Source organism: Syngnathus floridae, chromosome 13 (assembly GCF_059516105.1).
Source record: "Syngnathus floridae isolate MCC-2025c chromosome 13, RoL_Sflo_1.0, whole genome shotgun sequence".
Classification (NCBI taxonomy): domain Eukaryota; kingdom Metazoa; phylum Chordata; class Actinopteri; order Syngnathiformes; family Syngnathidae; genus Syngnathus; species Syngnathus floridae.
The window spans coordinates 10,999,103-11,024,773 of NC_142425.1; the positions used below are offsets into that span (position 1 = coordinate 10,999,103).

General features: G+C 44.5%; 1 protein-coding gene across 4 annotated transcripts in view; it reads left to right on the plus strand.

The window, feature by feature from the left end:
* The first annotated feature begins 4,702 nt into the window (after positions 1 to 4,702).
* The window catches only part of dab1a (DAB adaptor protein 1a), an 89,945-nt gene continuing 68,976 nt past the window's right edge, over positions 4,703 to 25,671 (plus strand). For 2 of the 4 annotated variants that reach the window (XM_088395229.1, XM_088395230.1), the window contains exons 1-4: positions 4,703 to 4,766; positions 5,211 to 5,305; positions 7,966 to 8,115; positions 21,034 to 21,132. The gene's annotated coding sequence lies outside the window, so the exon portion shown is untranslated. Of the gene's footprint in view, positions 4,767 to 4,792; positions 4,884 to 5,210; positions 5,306 to 7,834; positions 7,851 to 7,965; positions 8,116 to 21,033; positions 21,133 to 25,671 lie in introns of those variants that run through there. The other 2 variants (XM_088395226.1, XM_088395227.1) reach the window with 2 other exon arrangements.

The following is a 25,671-nucleotide window of genomic DNA, read 5'->3' on the forward strand; positions in this document are numbered from 1 at the left end:
GACACTTTGCTTTGCGCCTCTTTGGCCTACTTAGTGCTGTAAGTAGCACACACGGCGCCACAGTGCTCCTCCTCTTTCCCCGTGGACTCCAGCTGAATAATTGAGTGGCGCTGAAGCAGAGTAATAAGCTAGCTGCTGCTTTGATAACGTGACGGACACTCTCACTCGATGTGTGTATGTGTGTGTGTTGCACGGGTACCGTATTGACTGCTAAGCAGAGATGCACCACATCGCCGTATCGGCTACAGTATTTTTTTTTTTTTCGCCCACCAGTACTTATTTACTTTTACTCAAGTAATTGTTTGGAGAACTACCTTTAATTTTTTTTTCCTAACCTAAATAATAAAAATTTTGGCTTCTCTACCCACCTATGGTTCGAAGTTCATCTTCACAAGGGCCCTTTTTAAAAATACACACACACAATACAAAAACAATACAGCCTCATGCTCGCTGATAAGAGCCCTTTTGGTTTTGCCAGAAGCTTTTCCTCTGTGCCTGGGCCTCATTAACGCCTAATGTGTGTGTGCGTGTGCGCGCTAAGCCCTCAGTTCTTATCAACAACAACAGGCCTGTGCGACACGCACACGTACGCACACACACAGCGTTAAAAAGAGTGTGGCTAGGTTGCCAGCATCAGCCCAGACATTCCCCTTGCAGGACAACGACAGACAAACCTCCTCTCTCGGGGCGCTCGGGTGTGAATGTGTGAATTAAGAGGTCAGTGCGGTTGTCAAGACAACAAATAATCCCGCAACATGTTCATTTCTTTAGTGCATTGTCATTCGGGTTAATTGTACTTTCAATTACTGTGTTCATGCTGATTAAAAATACAAGATGGGGTCAAGTGGTCACGTTAAGTGCTTATGTGCTCGTTTAAGCGTGACACTTCTGTCAATTGTTTGCAAGTGTGCGTACGATTTTGATTGTGTTATTTTTTGAAGGGTTAAACTGTAACCACATAGCAAACATCATTAAATATGCCTCTATATAATACAGAAAAACATTAATAAAATAATAAATGTAGAAAAAAATCTGTTACTATTGTCAAAGCTTTGTTATTGTAATATTACAAGAAAAAATGTAATGAAAATTATTTTTATTAAAGTAAAAAAATAAGTCATCATTATGTAGTTCCGATAAATCTGAACATTTTGAGTTGCAGTGAATGCTACACCCCAAAAATATCATTCTTAAGTTTTTTTTTTGTAAAAGTAGTTTCAGATTTTGGCAGGTGTGTGCGTGATTTTGGGCCAGTGGCTTGCCTGTCCACTCAATATGACATATGAATATTGCACAAGCCATTCTCCCCTCTTCTGCCCTGCTCAATTATTCATGCAGTGCTCAGAGTTAGTTCAACTTTTTCTTTCACTCCAGGCTTACTTACAAATAATTGAACGCAAGCCGGTAAACAAAAGGTGTGCACCGAAAAGGTGGCGGAACGCGATGAATGCCACGAGTTCATTTTTCATTTATGCCTGCGGGATCAAGTCGTCGGTAGAGTTGTCAAAGTCCCTTTCTTCTGGGTGACTTCTTGGTGTTTATGTTCTGCTGTGTGAGGTAGAAATGAACAGACTTACTGAAATAAAATAGCTTAATGCTAAGTTAGAATGCAGAAGGCCATTGACAGGCTAACAAAGCTAGCATCACTGTTTTAATTGTAATTATTCTTTTGGTGATAGAAAGATATTACCTATCTTATTTCATAAGATACATTTTGTTTTATCATTTCTATTTTGCGGATTTTCACTTATGGCATGTGTGTATTTATTTCCACACCTGATAAACTTTGGTTCACGATCGAACCATTCCAATGGTTGCACTTGTCGCCGCTCATTAGCGTCAAATCTCGTTTAACGGCTGTGAGCTTTTAGCCCGGAAGTGTGACTCTCACATCTGATACGTGGAACCTCGACAGTCCTTGACCTGAAGGTGACGGCGAGGTCAGCCAGAGTCAACGTGATGGACGGTTAGCGCCATATGCGGCGGCACCGTAACCTTGTCGACAGCAAGTTAGCAAGAGCGACAGTTTTACTTTGGCGGTTAGGTTTGCCTACGCTGCAGTGTAGTCTCGTGTGTGTGTGTGTTTCGTCCATTGGAAAATGGAGGCAGCACTTCTTTTTCATGTGAAAGCGTTGTAGCATGCTGGAGGACATCAGTGAGAAGAAAAAGTGCAACTGAGATTCCATCAGTGGAGTCTTTGAATGGAGCTGATGGCAATCTCAAGGTTGCAGGAGCAGGAAGTGGAGTTTTTTTTTTTTTTTTCCCCTGCTGGTCTACTGTAGTGCATTTACAAGAATAGGCTAAAACCCTTTTATAAATATTTTGGGATTTTTTATTATACTTTTTAATTTTGTTTTTTGAAATTTAGTTCAGTTTAATTAGTTTTCTACAAAAAACGAAAAAAAAGATTTTAAATCCTCATGATGCTTATTTGAAAATGCTTCGTTTTTATTTAGTTTTCCATAGTTTTAGGATTAGTTTGAGTTTTTTTTGTAGTTCTCATGTGCAAGAATAAAAAAAAAAGTATTGTGGAGACAAAATTCAACCAAAAATATGATTTAAAAACCTCTATCTATTGACTATAAATATACACAATTACTTCATAAGGACATAAATCTAAAGTTATTTGTTTGTTTCCTTATTTACGAGCACAATAACAAAGCTAAATGAAGAGTTTTCTCAACCGTGTCAATCAAACGCTGGGTTGTCATTATCCGGCCGGCCGCCTGGCCTTTATTGAACGCTGGCAGCCACATGTGTGCAACAGTAGTACGTGCACGCATTGAGTGTGTTGCAGCGGTGATTGACGAGCGGCTGCGAGCGAGCGTGCAGCAGCCACCTGACCGATCAGTAAATATTCTCTCCTTCTGCTGCCTCAGCAAGTCTCAGTGCATGGATCACATTGGCAGGCAGGCAGGCAAGCGAGCAGGGGGGAAAAAAGCGAACTAACTCACGTTGGGAAAGGCTGCGAGAGCACAGCAGCAAAAATAATCCTGCTCACAAATATTTAATTCTTGGAATATTATGACTATGTATTCTGGGCTTGACAAAAATCTTTTTCCCTGCCTACTAATTGTGTTTTCTATGAAATGAAACAGCAAGGCAAAGTGAGCCTTGTCCAATCGGAAGGCCCGCAGCTTCCAAAGCTGGATAGAAAAAGAAAAAAAATCACGTTTTTTTTTTCTTTTTCTGACGCTCTGTCCTTTCATTTGTGTAAAGCTTGCCGGCGTGGATGCGTGAGCATGCCACAATGGTTTCCCCGCTCGCTAACGTGATTACATTGACGTGGTGGAATGGAGCCAGAAGGAAGCAGGCTGCCTCCCCACTGAGTGGCTGCGCTTCTGCAAGTCAATAATAAACACGCCGCTTCCACCAGGAGTACATTTTCTGGTTTTATTGATCTTCAGGTGATGCTGGGACATCATTGTCACATTGCTTTTCTGTCCATAAAAGGGGTTGTCAACCAGGGGCGTAGCTAGAGATTTTTAAGGGGGGTGGCCGGGGTGACATCTTACTGAGCCGTGGAAAAATATTTCCAAAATAGACCAAAACAAACATTGTGAAGAGAAACCGTCCCCTTTCACATGATCTCGACTCATCATTGTAATTAGCAGATAACCTTTAATGAGTCCTTGGCCCTAGCGTGTAAATGGCACATTAAATGCGACAGCGTCGCAAAAAAGACACATACATTTAAACGGCGTGAAGTGTTAAATGTGTCATGTCTTAAATGTCATCCGATTGGATAGCGTGGAGGGCACGCCGCCGCGCACTTTGGCTACGGGCTACGGGAAAAGATCACGCTGTCGCTAAGCGTCGCCGCACGCTGACAAGCAGAAGCGCGGAGGGCCACTAAAATGCGTATGACATGTGGGCAGCTGTAATTAAACACATTTGTCAAACAAGCCACTGATATACAACTATCACAACTGTTCCCTCCCCCCGAGGCTCGGTAATGGCTGAGTTTGAATGTGATTGAACAAGCCTATTTATAAGCGGGTGTGTACACTTGTGCAACATCATCACAGGTGCTTATTTTCACTTCCCCTCTGAGTTTTTTTTTTCCAATTGAGTTGCACAGGTCACATTAGTAGCTGGAAAATTTTGTCATTTTTTATTGCAAAAACTTGTAATTGAACAGGGGTGTGTAGACTTTTTATATCCATTCTTTACCTCTCTTGATGAATAAATAAGTGTAGTTAGAACTCAAAAGCTTCCTCTTAACATCCACCACGGTGTGCTTGTTGGTACCAAAGTCAATATTTTCCCATCATATGTTCTCTCGTTGGACCGGAATACCAAGATGGTATACCTGGACCAAGATCCTGAACCCTGAAGTTTCCACCAATGAGCTTGAGGCAAAGAAATGCTATGCTGATTTATGAAAATACCCATGAATATTAACCATACAAATCTATGGCTGTCTCCTGACAATGCCGGGATGAATTGAAGTGAGAGATGGAGCAATTATTGTATGATAATGCATTTAAAGTTCCTTATACAAGGCATAGATTTATGCACATAAATGAGCTTTATTTAAGGGCTTATGCATTTGTCCATGCATTGGATTGGAACGAGAACGTCACCCCATCTCAAATCAGTTTGGAATTCATGCTGTCATCTCACATCAAGCTGTCAGCATCCGCATGTTGCCATCCACGTACTTGGTGACGTAGTGCTTTCGTCACCCGCCTTGACAGCGCAGAGACTTGGTACGGTCCAATTAGCGTTCTCCCTTTCACACCTGGCAAGGCTGGAGCGGGAAGGTAACAAAAACGTCAACAAATAAAACAAAACACGCACAAAGTTAGCTAAATAACAACAATTTTGGCGTTTGTATGTTGAAACGGCGAGCGTTGTGGTTACTGAGTTCGTCCTTGAAGGTTGTTTTCGTTTTTAATGCTCAAGTAAAAACAGTACACAGATGCTAACGGTAGCGAGCCTTGTCACTTCGCCTGGATGCTGAACATGTACTCGCCACAGTCTTGTCAAGGATATAATTTGTCTAATTGGACTTGAAATTATATGATTATATGATATGATTATTATGATTATGATTATAACATTTGTTTGCCTCCATTGATGAAGTGTGTGTGTGTCCGTGTGTGTATATGTGTGTATCTGTATATGTGTCCTCTGGTGGTTCACCGGCTCTCTTTGAGTGACACTTCAGGACGTTTTAATAATTCACCTGTCTCCTTTGCTTGCAGATATACTGTTTATACTGGCAAGGGGATTCTTGGAGAGAGCGGACAGGACACTTTGATTTCATCCCAATCCAGTTTCTGGCAAGCACATGGATCAGGTAAGACCCAAAAGTCACTTCCCGACAAAAATATTTGTGAGCGTTCATGCTGAGCAAGGTTAGGAGATTCCACAGTGTCCGTATGTCCATCTGCATGTGTAGAAACAATTAATCGATTATCAAATGAATTGATATTCGATGAATCATTTAGATCAGCTTCTCATCTGATTTATGAAGAGCTGCTACTTTGTGCAGCAACCCTTTTTAAAGATGCATTTTACTGCAGTTCTGTTCTCCTTAGATAAACACGAGGTAGAGAAATGATGTGAGGCAGCAGGGTTGCAAATCGGGTTGTTGTTGTTATAAATTTTAAACGTGACGCGAAGCATTGCGAAACTAATTACATTTGCAAGCAGTGATGAACGGGCCATCGCATCCTGTTTTTCATGGCGCGTTCCTGAAATTGTTGCTAAAACTTTGATGATTTCAAATCGGTGAATGATCCTGGGCGCCCTCTTGTGGTACATAAGAGTCTCTAAGTACAGTTTAGTTGTGTTTAAATTTGATCTAAGTATATAGTACATCTGCATTCAACCAAGGACTGTCTGAGTACACTTCATTTTCCACGTTGGCAAACAAAGAATCAAACTGCTTGTGTGTTTGCCCCTCCAATCCCGTTGTTTAATTAAGCTGCTAAACTTTATCACACGGCTTAAATGTAAGTGGACTCAAAAATCCGTTGATCCTTCCAAATGAGTTGACCGTCAACTAATGAGCAAGTCGTCGTCTATATTGCTTTCTGCCAAATTGCAGTCGAGATGTTATTAAAGTGGATTAATTAGATACATATACTGTATTGACATTACTCAGGCAATGCTACAAGCTAACGTGCTAACATACAACTGTGGCGTATACCCGCGGCGTCCAAGGCTAAGGACAACATTGGAGGAGAAAGCAAGTGTTTTATAATTACATTTCATACATTAAGTGGAGACTGAGGGTAGCAACGAAAACAACAAAATGGAGACTGCGGAGGATAACGCTGCAATAAGCATAAATGCAGGCTATGCTAACATTAGCATGAGTGCCACTGCATCTGTCTGCAGATGTAGGGAGGACGCTGCTAATCTTTTGTAGCCAGCCAGTGGCAGCTTGCAGTATTATCTGCACTGAGTGTGTGTGTGTGTGTGTGTGTGTGTGTGTGTGTGTGTGTGTGTGTGGCCTCCATTGACTGCTGCTAGCCAAGCTGGCATTCATTATCAAGCAGGTAATAACACAGAGCACTGGCTCTAACTCAAGCGGCCGAGGACTCATTAATATAAACAGGCCCCTAAACCCAAACTCAATTTACTTGAAAGCCTCTTTGGAGACGCTGCTTGAGTAAGTAAAGAGAGATTTTTTTTTTTCCCCTCATCTGCGCTAACTGAGTGCACCAAATGTATTCGTCTGTATTCAGCCAACACGCGCCGCTCTGTGCGGTCGTTTAAATCCCGAATATACCCGAACGTTGATCCCCAAACACTTAATCATTTTTAACACAACATACAACATTGCCCTTATGAATGGGCGCAGATGGCAAAGGGAGGGGTGGGGGTTGATTCTGATCAATTCTTGATTCATGATTTTATTTTCAATTTGGAATTTTATTACATTTTTAATTCAGTGATTGGTTGACACTGTTAGCACACAGCATCCGAATTCAAACTTGTTTAGCTAGCAGGTTAAAAACACACACACTTTGTTATACAGTTAGACTATTATCAAATTGAAAAAAGGTCAAAAAAGTTAATATAGGTTCATTTCACCCGAGTGCCCAGTGTCCCTGACCTTTTACGATCTATACATCGAAGCCTGCCTATAGGAACATTTATTTTGAGCTCGAAACATCTTGAGTTCGGCCGAGCCATTAGCAAGTGTAATTAGCCCAAACTAATGTTTGCATTTTAAAATTTTTGATCCTTCAAATGTCCTACACTGGCACACAAGCAGCACTGTTGGAGTTTATTGCGGTGGCCATAGCAACAGCACTGGAGAGGAGGATGAGGATTTTTTTGCTGGGTTAATTTACCGAGTGTCCTTGCTGTGATAGAAAAAGACAAAAAGCATTAGTGATTTTTTTTTTTTTTTTTGGGAAACTTGCCCAGTTAATTTTGAGCAAGAGGCAAGGTTGACAATTGCTGGCTACATGTAGACAAACCAAATTCAACATTGACACTTACGGCCAACTTTGATTCTTTTGTTTCCCCGCTGTCACTCTTCCTCTTTCTGAATGACTTTAGGATTTTCTCCCTTGCCAAACTTTCTTGAAGAAAAAAAAGCCTGACAGGTTAATAGACACCATTTTGTGTGGGTAATACAATAGTCATCAACATACACATCTCGGACGGTCATATGACACTTTAAATAAAATTAGCATATTTAAAATACTGAACTGTAAACTGGATTGTAATCAAATTTGTGCGCAGTATCTCGTGACTGTGACACTTTGGGGAGGAGGAGATGCTGCTATTAGGTGGAATGTGGTAACAGGTTGGGAGGGGGGGAGCATCGGGGGGTGGTGTCGGGATGCTGAGCTCTGCAGCGGTGAGCGTCGAGCTAACCACTTGTGAGTCCCCCCCGCCACCCCACCCCCTCCCGACTGCATCTGCCTCAACCCCCTCCCTCCTACATCTGTCCGCCACCTCAGCAGCCGCCTTCAACTGTGCACTCGCTCTCTACAGGTTTCCGCCGAAGCGGCTCTGGATTTCCCGGCTCCTCGAGAATTCTCTGCTTTCTGGACGAAAAGGAAGAAACGGTGGAGAAACGGAGGAAGAGGAGCACCGGGGAGGCGGCCGAGAGGAGGATCTTGTAGTGACCCTGCCGTCCATCAGGTGCGTGTTCAGTCTACTTATAATTTGGGCTTGGTTTTATTTGAAATGTGGGAATTGTATTAGCATCGTCCTTATCGTGCATAAAAAAGTGGATATGTTTCATGTGTGTGTGTGCAGAATATAATTTAATGTTTTGAGAGAATTCTGCTAGACAAGCTTTCTTGCAAATCACTGCTGATTTCAAGCTCGATTACAGAGCACGCTATGCTAAGAGAATTAGCTATCACAAGCTAAGCAATGCATTGAAATTCAACATGTAGGACTTTAAAGTTGCCATCCTGAGACAGGCAACTTGTTTCAGGAAAACTTCAGATCGTGCAAGGTAAAAGTGCCGATGTCACAGCATCATTTCTCAATTTCCGTTCTTCTGCCCTGTTCACGGCCACTAGGGGGCAACTGCGGTTTGTTGCTATGATGTGCTGTGATGCATCCAACAGATTCATTTGGCATCTCTTGATTTTGTATTTATGACTTTCTCTGGAGTTTTTGGCTCGGCGAGGGCATGTCTCTATGAAAAAAGGCGTAAAGAGTGTTGTCGGCTAACGTTGAGCGACGTGTTTGTGTGTTGGTTCTTAATGAATTGTCACACGCTGGCAGGGGGCGAAATCTGCTATCAATCACAGCATGGCCGGCCGGCCGGCCGGGAGGGCGGACGGGCGCTGGCTTGGCGCTCGCCTGGCAGCTTGCGTGATTGTTAGAGTGGGAATGTGCTCCACAGCAGCCAATAACATAATCACACTGGTCACGTAAGAACTCATAGTCGGTTTTTGTTCTGGCCATCTCAATTCAGACTCTCTTAACACTGCTTGGCCATTCTCTCTCAGTCTCACTTGGCCACAATGAACATGGCGACTGTCCATCACCCATTTTAAGGATCTGTATTCAAAATGAACACCACAGCCGCTTCCAAAGCAATTGTTGTAGTACCAAAACTGACCTGTGAGAGGGAGCATGGTGCCACAGGGCATCTAGGGATAAAATTTAAGTTAAGTGTTAGCGCCCCTTGTTGACCAGCATCCCTTTATTGCATGGTACTGTTTATTTTAACCAGTCGGGGATCGTGCAAAGAAAGTATCCAATCAGGTAGCAACTGTGACTCAGCCTAATCCATTCCAGTGTGTGTGACTCAGCAATGCCCCCCCCCCACACACACACGAGAATACAATGAGCTGATGGAAATTCTAGTGAATCTCCTACCAGACCTGAATCGGGGCATCAAGTGAAAAGCTGAACAGTCTGTGTTGTGACATTTGACGTCCCGGATGTGCTCGATTGGTTTTGGGTCTGGGGAACTCAAGGCCGAGTCTTGCATCAGAAGGGACCCAGGACCCGTTGTCAGGTCTGACAATGGATCTGAGGATGTCATTTGAATGAAGTCCTAACTGGAGTCACTCGAGTCCTAACTGGACAGCTTAGATACCCTCGAAGTTTGACTGACTTGGCGTTGGGTTCTGATTGCCTTCCCGTTGAGCTCTCATTTTGGTCTCGCTTTGAATATCGCTGGCTATTATCGTCTCACTCCACTTTGACATCTCCGTCCTTCGCGGTACGGCGGCGTTGGCGGTCGTCGTGTCCCCGCACGAGCCACTCGTAACTTCCACCCCTCTCCCGCCGCTCGAGTGTCATCCGTTAAACCGAGAGGGGAAAATCCAATTACGCCGGTCTCGCGCTGTCTACCTCCCGACGAAGCGACGTTTTGATAACTTTGATTGCTCAAATCTGCTTCAATCACCGGACGTGCCCACAATGCCGTGCCGGCGTGACGGCAGCGGCGTTGAGTAGTGGAGGTGACGCAGGTCTTGGCTCCGTATATCCTGACGGGAGAATCCCATTATCTTCCGTTTGTAGCCGCCACGCCGCTTCCGTCCTCAGATGTCGACGCCATGTACGAATGAGCAATTTAAATGCACATATTTCTTTGGTTGTGCCGCATGTTTTTTTTTTTTTTTGCGCACCACTGTATTAATGCACATATTTATTATCGGCAATCTTTGTGTCCTTTAAAAGGATCCTTGGGTGTGGTAAATAACAATACAAAGTCAATGAAAACCAGGAGAGCTTTTGTCCCCCGTCCCCCTTGGTGACTATAACGAGAGCTCATTTATCTCCATCTCGGCGCAATCTCATCATCTAGGATTGCGGCGGAATCAGGATGATTGCGTGTATTATATTTAGGCCACGGTCATTTGGTGTGTGTATTTGTGTGTGTTTGTGACAATGCTTGTTTAAGGATTACAAACAATGCGCCTGTTGACGCACCTGTTGTGTTTGATCAGGGAGCAGATAAAATGGGTCAAACATGATCGGGAAAAAAAACGTCTTTTGCACTGAATTAGCGACCTGTAAGCAGAACGGAATCAATTAACGCAGATAAGTTGGGACTTAAGGAAGACTAAAGGGCAGTTTGGGAGCCCGCCTCTGCTCATTTACTGTGTTTATGGCCCCTCGCTTTAGTAGTAGAATCTTGCATTGCTGCAACATTACTAGCTCCGCCCCCTTTCTGTAATAAAGCCCTTCCTACATTGGCACAAGGCGCAATAATGTAATTTTTTTTTTCTTCAGAATTTTTCAAAGCAACACACAGTCTGGCTTTTATCATTACCGGCTAAAGGTCGAGTAATGTTAGCATAAGCCCCACGACACCTGCGTGTGGTGGAGCCTCCGTTTAAGAGCTTCTTCAGAGTGCTCTCGGGGAAACGATGCTTGGCCGCGACCTTGGTCACTCACCACGAGGAGTCGCTGATTGCTGCTTAACTCTGACAGGAAGTGGCATCACCTAATTTGGTCAAAAGGCTTTTATTCCTCTCTTCAGATAGAGAGGGTGATTATTCTCACCATGCCGCTCCCCAAGGGAAAGCAAAAGATGCTGGAAGCATATGTGTGCGCTTTTGGTTATGATTTGTGGGGATGGCTCTGGCTTTATTTGTTAGTTTTATAAATATTTTTTCAATTTATTTATTAAATGTATTCAATTTTTTAATTTATTTTTTATTACATTTATTTTTTATATTTATGAATTTATTAATTTTAAATTTCGTTTGAAGTTTCAAGATGTGCTTAGTTTCTGGTCGCTGTTGGTGTTTTAAGGGTGTATGACTTTTTTTGTTTTTATTGCATTACATTTAATATCACTGTCTTTGTGTGTGCGTGGATTATTTTTGGCTCCCGCTCACACGTCCGTCCCGATGTGCTCAAAGATGCTTCGCAGGTGATTGCCAGCCGGCGATATTAGCGCAAATGTAATAACTCTGATGTTTTGCCTGCCGAGAGTCACTCCGCGGCAATCACATTTAGTCAACACAATCACTATCCCGCCCGCCACTCGGCGGGACACGGGCCGCACGCACCATTTTTCATTTCCTTCCGAGCGTCACAAGCACGCTATTTGTCGCCGCGATGAATCCGAGGCTCCTTACAGTCAGGGGGGGGGGAGTGATTGCGTTCATGTTTTTTATTGTTGTCGTTGCCACTGCGGCATCTCGGTTTGTTTGTGTCTGAGATGCTACCGACGCGTAATGAAACGGCGCTTTGCGTCTGACTTGGTCATCGTTGTAAATCGCGCGGGTTATTTAGGCGCCCTTGGGGCAAAGGAGCAATGAAAAGCTTTGACTTCTCGCGTGCGGGCCGATGCAATCGGAAATCAATCTGACTCGAACGATATCACTGAAAACCTATCAATCCACCTCATTCTGGGATGTTCGTTCAGGTGAAGATCGATTTATAAAATGATGACTTGGATAAAGTGCTGACAAAAAAAAAAGCAATAGAAACCTTGACCTTGATCGAAATGCTTGGCCGTCTAGTGTCAAACCGCTAAAGTTAGCATTTAGCTGACATCGGCAATTTTTCATTTAAAGTTTGAAGAGAATCGACCGAGAATCCGTAAAAGGAGATTGACACGATTTGTAACATTTTCCAAGACTTCCAATTGTTACTTCTCCGAGCTCCTCTGTCAGGGTCGGTCGGGTACTGACCCTGCACACGTTGGGTTAAAGAAAGTTGGACTGAAATGCCCGCCGTGATGACATTTCAAATAAAGCTACAGCAGCAGCCTTGGTAGGAAGAGGAGGGGGGGGGTGAAGTCGTGAGGGAAATGGAGCGAGGGGACTATATAGCTGAGGTGGTGGATCAATAATATGCCCTCTGATCCATAACATTAATGGGAGGGAATACGTTATTACTGTTAAGAGGCATTAGGTGCACGGGGCGCGCGCAGCCACGGGACGATACATCACATCTGGGCGGCTCGCCAGAAAATATCCTCCTCTCCCCTCTTTTAACCTTGGGAAACTCTGCAGAGCTCCATCTTCTCCTCCTGTCCATTTCATCTTCTCTCCTAATATCCTGATTGAAGCGCCAGGAAATGGACGGAACAGCGGTGGAACGGTTAGGAGGTTCCGCGTTCGAGTCCGTTCACGTCTCAGGCCGAGCCGTTCAACCTATTGAAACGTCGGCGTCATCAAAACCCGAATGCAAAATTGCATCAGTGCAGTTTCTATTTGCGTCACGGCGGCGGCAGAGGGGCAGCGGCGTGCGCCGTGAATATCAATATGGAAGGATGTGCGTGTTTGCGCAGCTGTGTGTGCTCCAGTCGTGTCACGTTTTGAATACAATAGCACCTCCGCGGCTAGCGTCCGCTGCGCGCTCAAACATGTCTGATCAGGAAAATATGAAACTATCACACATTGGAAGGACTGCAGCTTTAAATACATCACGGTCCAAGTCCAAGGCAGAATTTCCGACCCGGCCCTGATGTTAGATCGTCTTGGCTCGGTCAGTCGAGCTTCTGTTGTCTGACATAAATAGCGTCGATCTATCACCGTCACACGGGCCCTCGGGTGCCGGCTTGTCATGTTGAGCCTGCTTTACAGAGAGAAAGATGGGAGACATTTTGTGTCTGGTGCCAATTCGTTGCCTTTATCTGTAAGCCACAGAAGAGCAACCCAAAAAAAAAAAAAAGATGGCCCTCTGGACTGAGCGGACGCCAGATCAAGGCGGCCTTGGCTGCACAGTCGGTCTGATAACAACCTTTCTATGTCACATTTCTTTTTTTTTTTTCTTCAGAACAATTTTACAGATGTGTATTTTCTCCAAACAAGTTTTGGGGCCACCTTTTAAAGATGGTGTGGCTGGTCCTTGATTAATAAGTTGGACTACATTTTGTGTTTCTCAGATGAGTCACAGTGTCCACAGAGAGGAAGGTGAAAATGTATTTTTCTGTAAAAAGTTTTTTTTTTTAATAATTATTTTCTTGTCAGCCTTCCCTGACTCCTAATCAGCGGCTTTTCGTATCTGGGCCGCCCTGCGTCCTATCTGCAGCCGCACTCTGGACAGATGGAGTGTTTATTTTTTTTTTTTATTTTGCTGTTTTTTTTTTTTTTTTTTCCTGCTTGAGCGGCGATACCAAAAGTCCTATTCTGCTGCCCGCGTCGGAGATAAATCAAAAACATTTTTCCTACCCTGGCGATCAATGCTTGGGAGCTTTTTATTTTTTTGATTTTTCTTCCTCCTCCTCTTCACCACGAGTATTCATACAAATACACTACGTAGGAGTGAATCTTTACCTCCTCAGCCCTTTTTTTTTTTCCAGTGGTCCACTCTTGCAAGAGGGATTTGCATCTTATTAGCATCTAATTATAGATTTAATAGCATGACCCCCCACCCCCCCAGACAATAAAGGGTTAAGATAGCGTAATGGCGTCTGCTTTCCGCTTTTGGTTACTGTACGCCGTGTGTGGCAGGTGTGTTAATTAAGCAAATTGTGGCACGCACACATGCGTGACCTCACCGTATTGTCGGGAGACTCCCTCGACTCTCCACGTGCATGCGTTTTGTGTAAAGTGATGTTAAAATGGAGTATTGACGCTTAAAAATTTACCTATTTGCAGATTTTTTTATTTTTTTTAGTTTGCTGCCCTAAAATGTTTTTGCATTGGCGCCATCTGGTGGCATTGTGATGTCAAGGAAGTATGTGGAAGTGAGTTTAGGAGTTTCATTTCAATATCTGAATCCACACTAACAGCTTTTCTGTCCATACTATGCAAAAAAAAAAAAAAAAGCCATTGTGTTCTTTATTTCTATTGCTGTCAACACAGTGGAAAATTATTTGTAAATTTACATCAGTCACTCCGAGACTATTCACGTTTTACAACCCCCCCAACATATGAGTGCCGTTCACCATCGCACACAGTTTGCTTTAGTGTGTGTGACGATAATTTGAAATCCTCTCTAATTTCACACTTGTTAAGTTTCCATGTAAATGGCAACATTTTAAAGGGTCGCCTGGAGGATGAATGTGTGTGTGTCACCAACACACAGATGCAGCCTCGACATGAATAGCAAAGAGGTGAAGGGGGGGGGCAACGCTTGTTTCTTCGCGGAGGATAAAGAATATGATCACTGTTGATATTGGTTATATTGTCTATCTACTTGTGTTGCATGCTACAGTTTTTTTTTGTATCCATTAAAGGTCGGCTATTTGAATATGTGTGTTTACAGTAAATGAAACCACAAACCCAATACATCACAACACAGTCGCGTTGCATCGTCACCCCTTAATGAGATGATCAGCCGCTTGTTTTTGTTTATGATCTTGGGCCGGCCACGCTACCGAGAGCTTCTTTCATGATTACCCCCCCCCCCCCCCCCCCCACTCTCGTCGTCTCTGTTGCGCTAATTTATGTGTTGTTGTTGAAGCCGTGGCGCTGATAGGCCCAGAGATGGCATTTAGCTAAAGAGCAGAGAGGCCGTTAGCTTCAGCATTCATCTAATCAATCTCGCTAATGAAAGCGCCGTCCTCTCTGCAGCCTCCGTTTCCCTTCGCTACTCTCGCCCTGCCCTCTGGCCTTTCGTTTGCTCCCCCCCCCCCCCTTTTAACCTCTCGACGGTGCTGCTTTTTCATATGAGGGGGCGGTGCTGAGCCATCAACCAATTATGGAGCCTCTCTCTCGTACTCTCATACCGTCAAGATATTTAGTTTTGAATGTGAGAGAGCCCCACATGAGAATTAACATGTTGTGATTGCCGTTGTCGTAGTACCAAGACCGACCTGTAAGAGGCAGCGTGGTGCCTCGGGGCATCCAGATTGTTCTGACCCTTTGATGGCATATTTGTCATTCAGACAATTAATCTGATCCAGATGTCATGTTTTAATGTTCTTAAGGGTCTTCACACAGAAGATAGGTTTTAGCTTGTGTGAAGTTATCGTTAGATTGGGGGGGTTGAGCTATCTCGTGGCTAAAGTTGATGAATGCTGAGCCTTTGTGGAGAAGTCTTCCCTGCAGCAAGGTTGCCTCTCGCCTCCATCAGGAAATCTCTGTCCTTGTGCTCTGAGCCTTTGTGTTTATCTCCACCTCACACACACACACAGCAACACAAAAGATGCATTTGACAAATAAACTTTGTGAAGTCGGGTCTCCGGTGAGGGCGGCGGCTGTGACTGGAGAATATAAAGCAGATGGCTCGATTGTGCATGCGCGTGTGTTTGAAGACTTAAGGGACGGCAAAACGTGACCCACTCTTGGACACGCAAACTGATTATCAAGTAGCAAAACAACGTAGCGTAGCAATCGGCGAGTTTCTATTATTTTGCAACAATTTCAATCACAAGGTTGCCCGCCGCTTGCTTTTGTGGCAGCATGTGCGTTACTTTCAGTTTGCTTTTAATTGGTTTGTGTTGCTCGTCGTTTTCAAGTGGCACAATTTTTGTTTTTTTCTTTCACGTGTTGCAGAATAGTGTTTGTTTACATAAAGTGTGTGTATGCAGGCACTTGAGGGCATTTGTATGTTTGTGAGACAATGGGGTCTAAGAGTGGATGAGGTTTTTGCGTGTGGCTGTGTCAGCAGGAATGGCTGCTATTCATTTTTTTAAAATTGTTTTGTTATTGCTGTTATTTACACTTTCTTGTGATTGTTCTTTCAAGTTATATTTAAAGTGGAGTTTTCAAGGAGTCAAGGATTATTTTTTTCTGTCCTACCCACACATTAATTGTATTTCTCCCTACCCCATTTTTAAAATATTTCTCCTTTTTTTTTGGGCTTGAAATTTTTTTTCCTGTGCGAAATCGCTCGTCTGCGTATTTGCACGTGTGTAAGATTTTGTCAGTGCGAGCCAGTGTACGTTTTGGAATGCGCATATGTGTGCAAGTTTTTATGTGTGTGTGATGGAACTGCATAAACACGCGCAGTGCTGCATACTGATCAGAGACAATAAAACCTCCATTAAAGATTTATTCAGCAGAGGCGAGGAAGGGGAGGGGCCGGTGGTTTGTGTGTGGGTGTGGGGGGGTACTCAGGTTTATGTCACAGAGTGGATTACTCCAAAGACACCGCACTCTCCCATCACACACTCACAGTCGTGGTCGGCGGGAGTGGAAGAGTGCGGCATTTTACTCTAATAGCACCATCACCTCCAGCTATGATAGCAGACAATGGCTCCTTCAGCGCAAGCGTCCCGTCCGCGGCTAACCGGCTAGCGGCCGCTTCAGTTATAGATCTCATCGGTGTGGTAGCACAACAAGCCCGAGGCCCGTGTCACCTGAACCGGGTGGTGCCAAAGGCAAGAGATGTCCCGGTGGCTTTTTAGTTAATATCTAAAGTAAGATTGTGGGGGAATAGGAAAAAGGAGCTTGAAGAAGGGCAGGGTTGTAATCTAATTCACCCTCCCTGTCCAATGAAGTGTGCTGTCAGCTTTATCGCAAGAGCTACACCCCCCCCCATTCCGCCCGCTACGCCTTTCTTTGCCTTCATCCTGTTTGAGATGATTGAGATTCCGAGTTGACGCCGATGAGCCTCCGTTTTGCTTTCCCCAGCTCGCCCGCCACGCGCTAAACGACGAGAAAGAAGGCCCGCCGCTCGGGAATAGGACTTATTCAGAAGAGAAGCGGTGGGGGCGTGTTGGTGTGTGCGTGGGATAAGGAGTGAGGGTCTCGCAGAAGTAAATCTAACACAATCAATGTCTCAGACGAGGAGAAAAGAAAGTTTAGAAGAAATGGAAATGGGTATTGATGCTACGCGGGGGAAGACGATTTAAGATGCTGGTGCATTCGAGACCGCTGGGAAATATCAAACTTCCAGCATCATTAGCGTCAAAGCTGATCAATCATAGCGATAAAGGTTTTGGGCAATTGCACTGATACCTTGACTTAAGAGTGACCCGGCTGAGGACTCAGCTCACAAGCACATTTGCCTTCAGGAACCTTGCTAGCTTGATGCTAACACACAGTGCAAAACATCATAGACAGGCTAATGAATAGCACTGGATTTTGATTTTTCAGCCCTAGCCTGTTTCTTGACTGGACCTTCTGCGTTCTAATTATAAAGTTAACTTAGGTGACTTTTAAGGGGATTTTCTTTGCCAAGCAAGATTAGCCCACTCAGGCAATAATAAATACTAATTGAATAATTAACATTTTATAGTGTTTACAAATCGCTCCGTCGGACACGACTCGGGCCGGAAAAGACCTTGTGTGAGGTTAGATTGCATTAAAAAAAAAAAAACACACAAGAACAAGTCTATTAAACGTGTTATTTAGTGGCCGCTCCGTTTGCCCGTTGAAAGCTTTAAATTCTTGAGAGCGAACGAGTCTGTTGCTTCCACCGACACCTCCTCTTCATCATCTTCCGCTTTTTCGGACTCCCGCCGACCGACCGAGGCGACGAACGCGGCGCTCCGGCGGCCGACTTTGTGAACTGTAACCAGCTTTACCCGCTTCTCCTCTTATCTTTAGTGATTAGTTTATCGGCGTAACTATCGGGTTTGGCCGGCCCGGCGGCTCCCCGACACCCCTCCGCCGCCAAGAAAGATAACACGGTCTCGCTCGAGTTCTAATTGAATTGGCGGCAATTGCTCCGCGGTGGAATACTGACCCCTGACCCCCGAGTGGCACGCGATCCCGGGTTCACGTTTGCGCTTCAATTTCTGATTGAAGCTCACTGTATAATTTGGTCCATTCCACCACCTTTGTAATAAACTGTGTATATTTTGGGGGGGGGGGCTCTTGCATTGGGAGCTCCAGGGTCAGGCTTAAATTTAATGGCTGGGCTGAGGCTAAATGAGTTGAATTAATAGGGGCTGCTCCAAGCACTTACACGCCTCCTGAACATACACTGTGTGTCTCCCTCCCTCCGTGTGTGTGTGTGTGTGTGTCATTAATAATTGGGTCATACTTCAGCCACTTCATCCCCCACATAAATGTATATGTAGGTTTGTAGGACACAGAAAGCGTGTCACCTCGTCTCTTAACATAGCAAATTAGTTTTTTTTCCTTTTAACTACTGAAAACTATTCTTGTTGATTCTGATGTATTTGCACGCCCCATTCCTGTTTTTTTATTCATCGTTTTTGTCTTATCACATTTTTTGCAGACGCAAGCGGAATATCAATGACTTGCATGTCCTAAGGAGATGCTTTATGTGCACCAGGCTAAATGTTGGCTTACATTTAAAGGGCAATTCCCTCGTGTGTTCATTGAATCAGCCTGGTACACGCACACACATACACACACGACCGTCCCCCCCAGTTCTAAGCCTTTTCTCATTAACCCCCACTTTTGCTGTCGACTACTTTTTGACAAACTGGTGTCGACATCCACGTCTGTTACTCCCTCCCCCTCCCACTTCCACCCAACAGACACAGTCGCACACCTCCACATTTCTTTAAACTGGAGGTTGTCAGCGACAGGGGTCCGACTCCCCACGAATAGGCTCAATCATTCCAACATGAATGTGATCTCTGCCTTATTTTGGGCTTGATATTTTTCCCCCCCCCTTACTATTCTGGCACAGCCGCCTCTCTGGAGGGATCCATTCGGGCAGGGTGTTTTGACGCAGATTATCCAGACGTCGGCGGGTCATCCGTGGGCGCAAACGTAAACAGAAGAGCGACTCCCCGAAATACACTTTTGGGCCCAAGCGTCTGGCTTACACCTCAACGAGCGCGCAGGAAGCTGCAAAAGCGCCACGGCCGCATTTGCGGGAAGCTCATCGGAAGTCCTCGCGCGCACGCAGCAGTAGCGGGATGTGTTTTCTCAGCAAAATATCGTCTGATTAGGCTGAATTAATGAGACCCAGCGGAGCTACCAAAGTCGACTTTTTTTTATTTTCTTACCTTCCTTCAGTGTGTCTTGCTCGACCCCTCCATCATCCGTCTGCTCCTCCACTCCCCCCCCTCCCCTTCTTGTTTTGACCCTTGTTACCTCAGCTAACGAGGGAAGCATCCAACCTAAATCGTGTCTTCCCGGATTCATTTTTTTTTAAAAATCTGAATATCTCTTCCCGCCATTTGTCGAAGTCAATCTTTTATTCACTCAACCGACAGCACACAAATAATACGACAGGCTGAATGTGTGCAGAGTAGCGATGATTGCGGTTGAAGTCAAACAGTAGTTTGTATTATTGTGGCATGCTGTGAATGAGAACGAGCGAGAGAGGGAGAGTGAGAGAGAGCGAGGGGGGGGGGGATTTATAACTCAGTGCTGGCCTACATATGCCAGTTGGCAGCAGCAGATTCCAGCATCACACTGTCTGCTTTTCTTAGACACCCCGGGTCCCGGCAGACGGCCTGCTGGTGTATGTGCGACTGTAGATTTTTTTTTTTTCTTTCAAATTAGCGTGCATCTCCTATGATATTGGTTTACTGCGCAAACTGTATTTATTAGGTGTGACATCATTAGTATGTTGCCATCATGGGTTGTTAGATGCTCAAATTCTTCACGGTTGTGCTAGAAGTTAGCTAATGTATGAAAATGTTAGTTAGCGTTAGACTACTATATTTAAATATAATTAACATTTATTATTATTATTATATATAATTTTTTTACTTTTATTATTTAAAAAAATGAATTAAATTGAGCTAGTGGACTGTACCAAGTGTGCAAATGCAGCGTGGAGCGTACCAAGTGCAAATCCCTGTCATACAGAATTTCTTTTAGCTTGAGTGACAGTGTGTGTGGCACTTTATCATATCTGCTGTCTCTCACTAAACAAACACCAAGCAAGGCTTCTCTTTTATTAGCGAGTTGCATCTGCCTCGCAAAATTGCTCAAATTAGCCTCTTTTTTTTTTAAAACCTAATTTTCTTCGTCCACCCCAATCAAAGCTGGCAGCTGGCGCTTCCTCGGTGGACTTTCCTATAAAAGGTTTATATTAAAAAAGACAGTCGCTAATTAAGGACCCTCCACTGGAGGCAGCATTAAGCGGTGCTGGGTTGGGTGTTTAAAAAAAAAAAAAAAAAGACGGAGAGAGGAAGAAAACTGCATAAATAACAGATCAAGCTCAATCTGTCTGTGAACGAAATGACTGTCCAGATATAAAGTGAAAAATATACGTTAGTCCAATTGTTTTTGTGTCATTCATATCCATTTTCTATAAATGCACTTCTTATTAAAGTACATCGATCCCAACTGGCATTTACGGACTGATGGCCGGCCAATGGCATCAAATCTATCTACCAAACTGTTTTATTCTTGTATTTTATTTTGCAAATCTGTTGTAACTTTCTTTGTTTGAGATATCCTCCGCATTCAAACGTCCGTTCATTAATGCGCTTTCCCGGACTGCGAGCATCGATCCACATCGCACACCAGTGTGTTTGTGTGTATGTGTGGTTTTGGTCCGTGCGGCTATTGATCTGCGGAGGCTCCCGCTCGTGTTTATTCCAGATGCACGTGTTAAGTAATCCCTCTCTGCCTCTTCTCCGGTGTCCCTCTTGGACAATTTGTCTCGGTTAGAGCCAAAGACGCTCTTAAACGGCAGCTCCGGTCACTGCCTGTCCGCTGACCGGACAGACAGACAGACACACAGACTTCACTATTGAACGCTCAAGTCGGTTCACGCACGGGCAAACCTTTCAGTCGCCAATATTTGAAGTCCGTTCGGGTTTTAGTCGATGCTAGCTTTGACTGAACTTTTTACTTGCAGGTTCCGTTGATTATGGGATCCAAGTCAACTGCAGAGGAAGCGAGGGAACTATAGATTCCGGTCCGATACACGAAAAACCAGTTTGCTGAAATTGATCAGGTAAGTGGAAATAAAACATCGCTCGTTAAATACCAAACATATGGTCAGCGACACAAAAAATACGACATCCAAGATGTTATTTATCATTGATTTTATTTTCTTCTGCCTTGCTTTCTTCTACACTTGTTTCGCCCTTGGACCGTATTAATCCTATTATTACGTTATGGGAGGCGAGACTTCATAATTCGCTGCGCCTTCAAAACGAGATGAGCGCTGACTTATCAAACGCTCCGCAGAGGGTGGGTGGCGTAATGGGACCCTTAATACCCGAGTCGCCTCGGACCGCCCGATCAGAGGGAGGCGGCGGCGTGGCGGGAGGAGAGTGACTTTGAGGCGGCGGGAGGACACTTGGCTGGAGGAGTTGTCACTGCTCAAGCTTGAACGAGCTTCTTTCCTCCCACTAGACAGCCATGACTGCCTCCGCCCCTCCCCTCATTTTTCTTATCCAATCTTTGCATTAGTAACACGCCGATCTTTCCCGACTGCCGCCAAGAGGGGCCGTAAAGGCTGAGTAGGCACTCGGGGAAGCCTTTAAAAAGTTATTATTAGTGGTGGAACTTAAATAGAAAATATTAAAGCAGAAACCATAACGTTTGAGTGCTACACAGTAAACCTCCACAAACTCACAGACGGGCAAAGTTTTACGCGCAACCGAGTAACTATTTTGCGGATAAAAACGCATCAGTATGCAAACAGCAACGGACGGAAGATTTGTTGCGACGTTAACGTTGTGTCGACAAAGAGAGGCAGCCATTTTGAATAGCTTGTATTCGTCAATGGTTTATAAAAAAAAATAAAAAATAGTCCACCTGACCGAAAAAATAAAGTTGACCAAATTTGGAGGTTTCTGACCTGTACTTGTGATATGGATCATTGAGTCAAAAAACGTAATAAAATAGATAATAGGAAAGTAGTAATATATACATTTTATTTTTTTTGCTTGTACCCAAATATGCCACCATTGCTGCACTTCCACAGTTTTTTCCCCTCCACATCAAACTGTTATAAATAAATAAACAATAATTCTTTTATTCCAAGTTTATCATTCCCTCAGTTGCAAGTCGAAAATTGACTTGTCGTCTTTGAGAGTGTTCTCATAGCATGTTCTTTTCCTTTCGCTCTCAGTGTGGCCCTCCTAGCCTCTCAAACTTCTTTTGAACTCGTTACGTTTCATTCAAAGTGCTCCGCTCACCTGATCTGACTGCAGCAAAGCTTCGCTAACGCGTCTTCCTTTCATGCTATCGTCTCAGTGTGTCGAAAGTATGTCAACTGTTTGGCACATGTGATCAGACACGTGTGTGTGTGCGTGTTGTCTCTACTCCCCTTCTTTTGTGTGCCGGCCTGGGGATTGTGCTTCATTTCTAAATTTATCCTCAAAGTGTGCCACCTCTCTTGTGAGCTGCTGCTGGGACTCTGCAGTGCAGGTTGGGGTGGTGAAGGATTGGTGGGGGGGGGCGAAAGGATTGTGCAGATTGGTGAAAAGAGCGAGAAAGAGGCATAGAAAGGAGGAAACTGAGTCTGGGTATGATTAGAGTGGTGAGCCAGTGAGGAGATGTAAATGTGGGACACAGAAGCCTGCTTCGATTTCTCCATTGCCTTTTTTTTTTTTTCTTCATCTCCTCTTTTATTTTCTACTTGCCCCAGGCAAAACATTGAATAAATAACCCCGAGCTCCATGGCAAGATCAACTAGGCTAGGATAAGCTTCCAAGCCACTTTCAAGCAACTCCATTGTTGAGAACATTATCATGCTCTCACATTAAATTCCCTAGACCTCAAACAAACGAGCAAAAAAGCTCTTTTGGAATCTAAAAGAAATATGTTTCGTGTCTCCTTTTAGATAGAACAACGTTGTTGTTTTTAGTGCCGGCGTTGCTCGTGTACATTTCAATTCCCGGCATGTGAGAGAGCAAATCTCAACATGATTACACAGACCGGACCCTGGAGGAGGACTCTTATCTGGAGCCCCTCCGGTGGAGATCATCTCACGTGCCCGTGCGGATTACACCTGCATATCAGCACGCGCTTTTCAGATGCTGATAAAGTCTTGGCCATCTCGCTCTTGTGAGTCATCGCTCGATAGCTTCAGGCGGATCGATTAGCGCGAGCACATGTAACATTTGCCTGTGAGATACCAGGGAAGGGGCTGTTGTCGCTGGAAGACGTGACCCCACATCTGTCCAGGTGTGTGTCCTGCAAAAATAGCTGTCGTGTGTAGTTAATCCTCCCCCAACAATGGGCTCCCCCAAACTGCCACAGGCCCCCGGAGTAGAAGGTGGGAGGAGGGAAAGCCAGGATGGAAGTCACCCAGGCAGGACTCCAGAGACCGGACTTGGACTGCCTCCAAGTCTTCCCCCAGCGCTGGGTGGATGATGGAGGAGGTTGCAAGGACACGCGGCTCGGTATGGGGGAAGAGATAATGGAAGCGGAGGGGAACAGATGGGAGCGCCAGAGAGGCTGACATGTAGTTATGGCAGCTAAACGCAGTATTCCTGTGTGGCTTGTCGAGCGGCGGCAAACCAAAGCAGCACCCGTCGCCGTATGTTTGACTCTTTGATGCCACGCGTCCCTGCAGGATGCGTTCAAATATCCTTTGCGAGATTGGATTTGAGTTTGATTCCGGGACATCTACCCACCGTGCATTTGTGGAAGAGGCTCGTCTCTCAAGATTTCAAGTAAAGGTCAAGCCAACAGCAGAGACCAAGACAAAAAAATAACAGCAACCCCTTTTGTTGTCATTGCTGTTCCATTCCACTCCAGTAGGTGGCGGTGTAGCCGAAAACTACCCTTTTGAACGAAATCGAATCAAAAGGCTTCTTTGGGTTTTGGCTTAGGAACTTTATTCCGTTGTTTGGTGTAATAGCAGCGTGAAAGCTATTTCTAAAGAGTCTGTTTGATTGCTTTAATTAGCGCCTCATCTTAATGCTAAGTGCATACACGGCTGCTTTGCTTTTATATTTTCCGACTTTCCCCACTGATGCAGTCAACTTGGAAATAAAAAAAAAACATATTTAAAGTTCACATCTATAGCTTCAGGCATGGTGCTTGTGAGGGTTTGCTGATTTATATTCTTTTGGAAACGCCAATCTTAAGATTAATCACCTTTCCCGCACGCGGCTCTGGCATCCAGGCGACTGATTGTAATTTCGCACATTAATTAGAAAAATGTCATGTCCTAAGGTAAGGGACAGATTCTCCTAATGAGTTTGTTCCCATGCAGTCTGGCCATGACTTGAACTAACTTAGAAAAGAGCACAATATATCGTCAAATACGTTCCCATGCTTCATGATTTCGATATCTGTAAATGTTGATCTTATTTCGTTAGCCGATGCTACACAACGTTCCTGCCACCCTCGGGGGGGGAAAGTCCAATATTACAAATTATTCAAATTTGTCTGCTTATTGTGTTGTATTTTTTTTCTCGAGACACTGATTAGTGGAGGAGTAACCAGAAGGGGTAGTAACAATACATCTTTATTGATGTAGCGTTTAGCCGCGCTAGCTAGCCCAGTGCCGCTGTTAGCCACGATGTGGCAAATTTTTAAATTGATTTTCAGAGCAGGTTGAATTGTTTAATTTTTGTTGTTGTTAGTCCTTCATTTTATTTTAGTCCCTATTGGTTTTATTATTACTTTGTTTTTTTTCTGTGCAAGTATTGTGTTGTAAAAACTCAATCGAAAATGTCTTAAAAACAACCAACGTCAAATCAAATTGTTGTAGAACAGCAAGATTTGTCTAAACAATGAACCAATTGCACAATTAAGTTCACCCGTAACGGATAAAGGGCATTTTAAGTCAATACTCGAATTTTCTCTTCTCATTGGAGATTGCTCCCTTCTCCCCATTACAAATCTATGCTGTTCATTGTCGTGACAAACGGAGCGGGACTTTTTCCCGCGAAAAGTCTCTGTTTACACTGCTCAAACAACGATAATTAGCATCAAAGTCAAGGAGCGCGTCTCGAGAGGGGCGAGCGCAAGCGCCGACATCATGTTTATACAAGCGCCGCACGGACGGCAAATGCTCGTCTCAAGTATGTTTTCCACAAAGAGCGCAAGTTCACCGCGCGTGAAGATGAGTACAAAAGAGCAACCCCCCCCCCGCAAAAGAATCCGCGCATCTATACCGGTGTCACAGATAACGAATGGTAAATGAGCTTGCGCCGCGCTAGTCGGCGAGGGAAATAAGTATATCGGGCGCAGTCGCGCATGCATTTTTCATGTATCTGCTCGCTTGTCATTCATCAATATGCATTTGTACAGTTGGCCCGGCGCTCGCAGCTGTTGCGACATATCCATCTTGTCATTTCTTTCGCCTTTCGACGGGGCACCGGGGCGAGGGGTGTCGCTTCCCCGACGACCGGCTCGCCGCGGCTGTTTGTGACTGCTACAGTTATGCATGGCCGCCATCCTCTCCGCCTCGGCATAAATCATCATTACAAATGGCAGGTGTGTGTGTGTTTTGTCAGCGACTGCGGCAACTGCCCATGTGCAACAGGCTTGCTGCTTTCCATCTGTAAACACACAACGCAGCAGTTTT